We start from the raw sequence: 7,724 nt of genomic DNA, 5'->3' as shown, positions 1-7,724 counted from the left end.
ACTTTTGAATACATGGTTCTGAAGGTCGGCTCAAATAATTCCCTCACAATTATTTTGATTTACAGACCACCCAAAGAGCAAAACGACTTTTTCTCTGAACTCAGTGAACTATTAACGCTTGCTTGTGCATCATCAGCCCAGGTCATCTTACTTGGTGACTTTAACATCCATGTTGATACACACTGTTTTAATAGTACTCAACTAATGACTGTCCTGGACTGCTTCGATCTTTATCAGAACGTCAACTTCTCTACTCACACTCATGGTCATACGCTTGACTTAGTCTGTACATCTGGTTTGAACAATATCTCCATTAGTGGTCTGGCTACTCCTATTTCTGATCATAAGCTTATTATTTTTGACTTTACACTATCACATAGAAAACAGCTATGTTAGATTCGAATAATATTTTACTATTTTTACAGTATTTTTGATCAAATAAATGCAGCCTTGCTGAGCAGAAAAGGCAAAAACATTAACAAATCTTACCGACCCCAAACTTCTGATGGCTAGTGTTACATGCAGGTTTATGAAGTGCTGTGGGGTTTGACGTTAGCAGCTCAGATCTTTGTGCATTAAGCTGCAGTGATGTGTTCTCAGCGGTTTGTCTCTGGTTTGGTCCGGTCTTCAGCAGGGTGAGGTGGACTGCTGGCCTCTGTCCTGCCCGCCGGCGGACTGTGACTTCACGCTGGTGCCCGAGGGCGAGTGCTGCCCGCGCTGCGTCTCGGACCCGTGCCAGGCTCACGCCATCCGCAGCGACATCACCAAGACCTGCGAGGACGAGCACGGCATCACGCGCTTCAGCGGCTCGTCCTGGGTCAAACACGGCACCGACTGCACACTGTGCCAGTGCAAGGTGATCACAACACACCAACACACACAGAGATCATCAAACACACAAACAATAAACAGGAAAACATACATGACATGCAGACAAAGAACAACAAACGGGTAAGCAAAGATATGATTAAATTGGTTGATTTATTTGTTTGTTTATTTTCTGGCCAAATGTTCATATTGTGAAATTAATTATTTACATGTATTTATAAAATAATTTGTGCACAAAATAATAATAATAAAAATAAATAATAATACCTTTTAATTTTATTTTAATACATAATTAGCATACATTTATTTGTATTCATAATTGTAATTTCCAGGCCTGGAAAAATCGCTGGTGCCCGAGGGCGAGTGCTGCCCGCGCTGCGTCTCGGACCCGTGCCAGGCTCACGCCATCCGCAGCGACATCACCAAGACCTGCGAGGACGAGCACGGCATCACGCGCTTCAGCGGCTCGTCCTGGGTCAAACACGGCACCGACTGCACACTGTGCCAGTGCAAGGTGATCACAACACACCAACACACACAGAGATCATCAAACACACAAACAATAAACAGGAAAACATACATGACATGCAGACAAAGAACAACAAACGGGTAAGCAAAGATATGATTAAATTGGTTGATTTATTTGTTTGTTTATTTTCTGGCCAAATGTTCATATTGTGAAATTAATTATTTACATGTATTTATAAAATAATTTGTGCACAAAATAATAATAATAAAAATAAATAATAATACCTTTTAATTTTATTTTAATACATAATTAGCATACATTTATTTGTATTCATAATTGTAATTTCCAGGCCTGGAAAAATCATTGAAATGAGTAAAATCTTACAAATGCCAGTGCTGAATTCAGTTTAAAAATAATAATAATACCTTTAAAAAAATTTTTTTTTTTAAATACATAATTATTTACATTTTATTTATATCCATTATTTTAATTAGATCAGATCATTAAATTAGTCTAATTCATTGTGGTGATCAAATGCAATGCAATGCAATAAAATGCGCTGGAGTAAAAGAAAAAAAAATGTAATGCAAAATAATGCAATAAAATACAAAAAATGTAATGCAAAAAGGTAAAAAAAAATGCAATGCAATGCAATAAAATAAAATGCAAAAGGGGAGAAATGCAATGCGAAGCAAAAAAATCTAAATGCAATGCGAGTGCAATAAAATAAAAAAATGCAATGCATTTTTTTTTAAATCCAGTGCAATAAATTAAAATGCAATGCAATCAAATTAAATTAAAAATGCAATAAAATAAATTAAATGAGATGCAACAAAATAAAATGCAATATTACAAAATGTTTATTTATTCAGTCCAATTTATCATGTAAATATATTTACACAATAAGTACATAATTATTTACATTTTATTTATATGCATTATTTTAATTAGATCAGATCATTAAATTAGTCTAATTCATTGTGGTGATCAAATGCATTGCAATGCAATAAAATGCAATAAAGTAAAAGAAAAAAATTTAATGCAAAATAATGCAATAAAATATAAAAAATGCAATGCAAAATGGTAAAAAAAAAAAAAATGCAATGCAAAGCAATAAAATAAAATAAAATGCAAAAAGGGGGAAAATGCAATGCAAAGCAATAAAATAAAATGCAATAAAATCAAAATGCAATGCGAGTGCAATAAAATAAAAAATGCAATACAATGCATTTTAAAAAAAAATCCAGTGCAATAAATTAAAATACAATGCAGTGCAATGCAATCAAATTAAAAATGCAATAAAATAAATTAAATGAGATGCAACAAAAAAAATGCAATATTACAAAATGTTTATTTATTAATTGTGTAAATATATTTACACAATAAGTCACTGTTTGTCAAATACACAATAAGTCACTGTTTGTCAAATCACAAACAGTGATTTATTATGGTATATATATTCCTATAATTGTAGTTCCAGTGTGTGATGTATTTTTCTCTCTCTCGGTCTCTTCTCCAGAACGGACACATCTGTTGCTCAGTGGATCCCATGTGTCTTTAGTCGCTGCGCTCGACGCTAACAGCACCTGTACAGTCTCACGCGACCGTCCCTCCACAGCCTTCCCCAAATAATGCCAAATATGAATCGTGTATAATATCAGACAGACGTCAGCGTACCTGAGGCCATTTCTGCACAAACGAGGACTATAACCCCACCGACCACGCACACGCCGGCATGACCACACTGGATGTCTAAAGAATAAAACATTCATTCATTTTTATCTCTTCAACGATCACAGGATGTAGAAATTTTAGCTAGTAAGTAAATCTTATCGTATTTCTCTTTTGCCTGGTTATGGACGTCGACGCTGTTTTGTTGGTGTTTTCACCGCACTTTTTTCGTGTCTGTTTTTCCGTCTAGATTTTAAATGATTATACGGCTTGTTCTTGTCTGATGGTAAAATAAAATATCTCCATTTCCATTTATGGATGTGTTGACCTTTCATTTTCCCCAGCGGCGTGTTGGGGGAAAATGCAATGCAAAGCAATAAAATAAAATAAAATGCAAAAAGGGGGAAAATGCAATGCAAAGCAATAAAATAAAATGCAATAAAATCAAAATGCAATGCGAGTGCAATAAAATAAAAAATGCAATGCAATGCATTTTTTAAAAAAATCCAGTGCAATAAATTAAAATACAATGCAGTGCAATGCAATCAAATTAAAAATGCAATAAAATAAATTAAATGAGATGCAACAAAAAAAATGCAATATTACAAAATGTTTATTTATTAATTGTGTAAATATATTTACACAATAAGTCACTGTTTGTCAAATACACAATAAGTCACTGTTTGTCAAATACACAAACAGTGATTTATTATGGTATATATATTCCTATAATTGTAGTTCCAGTGTGTGATGTGTTTTTCTCTCTCTCGGTCTCTTCTCCAGAACGGACACATCTGTTGCTCAGTGGATCCCATGTGTCTTTAGTCGCTGCGCTCGACGCTAACAGCACCTGTACAGTCTCACGCGACCGTCCCTCCACAGCCTTCCCCAAATAATGCCAAATATGAATCGTGTATAATATCAGACAGACGTCAGCGTACCTGAGGCCATTTCTGCACAAACGAGGACTATAACCCCACCGACCACGCACACGCCGGCATGACCACACTGGATGTCTAAAGAATAAAACATTCATTCATTTTTATCTCTTCAACGATCACAGGATGTAGAAATTTTAGCTAGTAAGTAAATCTTATCGTATTTCTCTTTTGCCTGGTTATGGACGTCGACGCTGTTTTGTTGGTGTTTTCACCGCACTTTTTTCGTGTCTGTTTTTCCGTCTAGATTTTAAATGATTATACGGCTTGTTCTTGTCTGATGGTAAAATAAAATATCTCCATTTCCATTTATGGATGTGTTGACCTTTCATTTTCCCCAGCGGCGTGTTACGGTTCCCCAATATGTCGATTGAATTGTTTGAGCTTGTTTTTGTCTGTTTGTGTGATCCTCTAATCACATGATTTGACTATAAACCAACAGATAGCCTGAACCAGATTTCTTCTGTGCATTAAGAGAAGTCTGATTCTTTGTGGCATTCAAATAAAATCAAATGCAATACAACACAAAGCAATAAAATGAAATACAATAAAAATTACTTAAAAAATAACCGTAATATACCTTTATATTATTGCTATTATTTAAATGTATATAATTTATTCAGTGCAATTTATTCAGTTTAACTATAATTTATTCAGTCTGATTCATTGTGGCATTCAAATGCAATGCAATAACATATATAAAAATAAAATAATAAATATTAAAAATATAAATAATCATATTTATTTATGGATGTGTTGACCTTTCATTTTCCCCAGCGGCGTGTTACGGTTCCCCAATATGTCGATTGAATTGTTTGAGCTTGTCTTTGTCTGTTTGTGTGATCCTCTAATCACATGATTGACTATAAACCAACAGATAGCCTGAACCAGATTTCTTCTCCCAATGGGATTTGTTCTGTGCATTAAGACAAGTCTGATTCTTTGTGGCATTCAAATAAAATCAAATGCAATACAACACAAAGCAATAAAATGAAATACAATAAAAATTACTTAAAAAATAACCGTAATATACCTTTATATTAGTGTTATTATTTAAATGTATATAATTTATTCAGTGCAATTTATTCAGTTTAACTATAATTTATTCAGTCTGATTCATTGTGGCATTCAAATGCAATGCAATAACATATATAAAAATAAAATAATAAATATTAAAAATATAAATAATCATATTTATATTATTATTACTTTTTAAATGTATATTTAATTTATTAAGTGTAATTTATTCAGTTTAATTATAATTCATTCAGTCTGATTCAATGTGGTAATAAATTGTAATGCAATGCAATGCAATAAAACCAAAGGAAATAAAATAAATATTACAACAATGAAAATGCCCATAACATACTTTTATATTATTATTATTATTATTATTTAATAATAATAATATGTTATTTATTATTTATTTAAATGTATATAATTTATTCAGTCTGATTCATCGCGGCATTCAAATAAAATGAAACTAAATCAAATGCAATGCAATGGATTGCAATAAACTAAACTAAAATAACTGTAATATTCCTTATTATTATTATTATTTTAATTATTATTTTTTTTAAATGTAGCCTATATAATTCATAACAGGCAGGCACTCAATTATATGATCAAATACACAAACAGATAAACAAATAAACAAGCAATAAACAGGAAAATGACACAAACAAACAAACAAACAGGTGATGAAAGTAAGGACATACAAATAAAAGTCGACGCTGTTTTGTTGGTGTTTCCACCACACTTTTTTGATTCGCTTTCTGTGTCGTTTTTTTTTCCCGTCTAGATTTTAAAATATTATATGGCTTGTTCTTGTCTGATGGTGAATACAATATCTCCATTTCCATTTATGGACACGTTGACCTTTTATTTCCCCAGCGGTTGCGTTTGCAGACTGTGTCGCTCCGCTAATGCCGCTAATTAAACGGCTTTCTATGACCTTCTCCTCTACCTGAAACATCATCATTATCTCCACCGTCCTCGGCCCGTAAACTTCACTCAACCAGCGGCCGACTTCCTCCGCCGAATCCAAATGCTTCCTGTTCCTGTATGTTTTGAATATTGCATGAATATTCAGCAGACGCGCGTGTCGACTGCTTTCCTTCAGGTCGCTGCGTGGAAGTGTTTCAGAGACACCTCTGTTGAAAAACACCCCCAGTTTCCCAAACTCCTATCACTGATGGCTAAAAGCTGCATTATATTCGGTCACGAATGTTTCATAAATATTAGAAGAAAAGTTTGTGGGAAACCAAAATTGAATTTCATTTGTGAAACAAAAAGAGATGCTTAGATTTGTGTCCATGCCAGTGTTATTTTAGAATTTAATTAAATTTCGTAAAATTGACCCTTATGACTGGTTTTGTGCTCCAGGGTCACAATATGATACAGTAGTTTTAATATATTATTAATATTATTATTATAATTTTTGCACAATGATCAAATGGAATGTTTTAAACATTTTAGAGCATTTAAAAAATATGGATGTTTAGGGAACGTTTAGAAATAAAATTTTAATAACTTAATGGGGACGTTAACAAAGCGTTCTTAGACAATATGTTTCTTAGTATGTAAAATAAAGCTGCATATTTAGTATATAGAGGCGTGCCATAATATAGTTGTTTACATTTTGTGACGATATAAAGAATCGCGTGAGATTTGAGGTTCACTATATAATATATAGCGCTATACGTGAGTGTACTGTATATATTTCAGCTAACAGGTTCTCTCAAAGTTATGAACAAGCGTTCCTACAGTAACATTAATAATATGTTCGTTCAAAGTTATCTGGTCTTTAATAATATTCTCAGAATGTTAAAACAAAAATGTTATTCATACAACATTCATGGAACATTTTTTCTGAAATGTTTGTCTAATGTTACTACTTTTTCAGAATGTTCAGATAAATCGGAATGTTCTAATCACCTTCGTATAATGAAGAAAAAACGTTTTTAATGCATTTAAAGGGATAGTTCACCCAAAAATGAAAATTCTGTCATTAATTACTCACCCTCATGACGGTGATGAATTTTCATTTTTGGGTGAACTATCCCTTATAATGGTTCCATAACTTAACGGGAATGTTAGCAAAACATTCTTAGTATGTATTTTTGTTAGTGGATAAAGTGTGCAATAATATAGTTTACATTTTGCAACAATAAACAACCTAAAGTTGTTGAGAGTAGTGCTATTCTGAACACTAGCATACTACTATTACTGCATCTACCAGATTAAGATATATTAATTCAATAGTATGTCGGAAGTAGCATGCAGGTATACTTTTGTAAATTTAGTCACTCAATTAGACTGAGGATGTTTTAATGACTACATTTATTTTAATGACTGCAGATCCTCTTATTTTCAAAAGATTCAGTTTTGTGTCTCATTAGGCTGCACTAAATATGATTATTCATTTTTATTAGAGGATAAAGATCCACTGCAACAAAGATAAAATGGTGCAAAAACAGGCATATGGCATGTTTTTTTATTTAAAAGTTTTTAAATGTTACTTGTTTCGGAATGTTCAGAACGTTTCCAAAATGTTTGCAAAATGATGTAACGGAATGTTTTAAACATTTTTAAAAACTGGACGTTTAGAGGACATTCAGAAATAATGTTTTGATAACAAGATGGGAATGTTTCAAAACGTTCTTTAGAATTTTTTTATTATTATTTAAACGTTTCGCTGTATACATATATATTCAACTATATAGAGTTCACTGTGTGATAATATAGTTATAGGTGTACGGCTTTGTGTGTGTGTGTGTGTGTGTGTGTGAGAGTGAGTGAGTGAGTGTGTGTGTGTG

At 32.7% G+C, this 7,724-nt stretch overlaps 1 long non-coding RNA gene across 1 annotated transcript; it reads left to right on the top strand.

The window, feature by feature from the left end:
- The first annotated feature begins 1,180 nt into the window (after positions 1-1,180).
- On the top strand, positions 1,181-3,107 carry LOC107710868 (uncharacterized). The gene is made up of 2 exons (XR_001636642.1): positions 1,181-1,342; positions 2,817-3,107. It is a non-coding gene; the product is annotated as an uncharacterized LOC107710868 (long non-coding RNA).
- The last annotated feature ends 4,617 nt before the right edge of the window (positions 3,108-7,724 follow it).

Source organism: Sinocyclocheilus rhinocerous, unplaced genomic scaffold (genome assembly GCF_001515625.1).
Source record: "Sinocyclocheilus rhinocerous isolate Xijiao unplaced genomic scaffold, SAMN03320098_v1.1 scaffold116, whole genome shotgun sequence".
In the NCBI taxonomy this organism is placed as follows: Eukaryota; Metazoa; Chordata; class Actinopteri; order Cypriniformes; family Cyprinidae; genus Sinocyclocheilus; species Sinocyclocheilus rhinocerous.
Note: the sequence above shows the minus strand (reverse complement) of the source record. Positions and strands in the feature narration are given on the sequence as shown.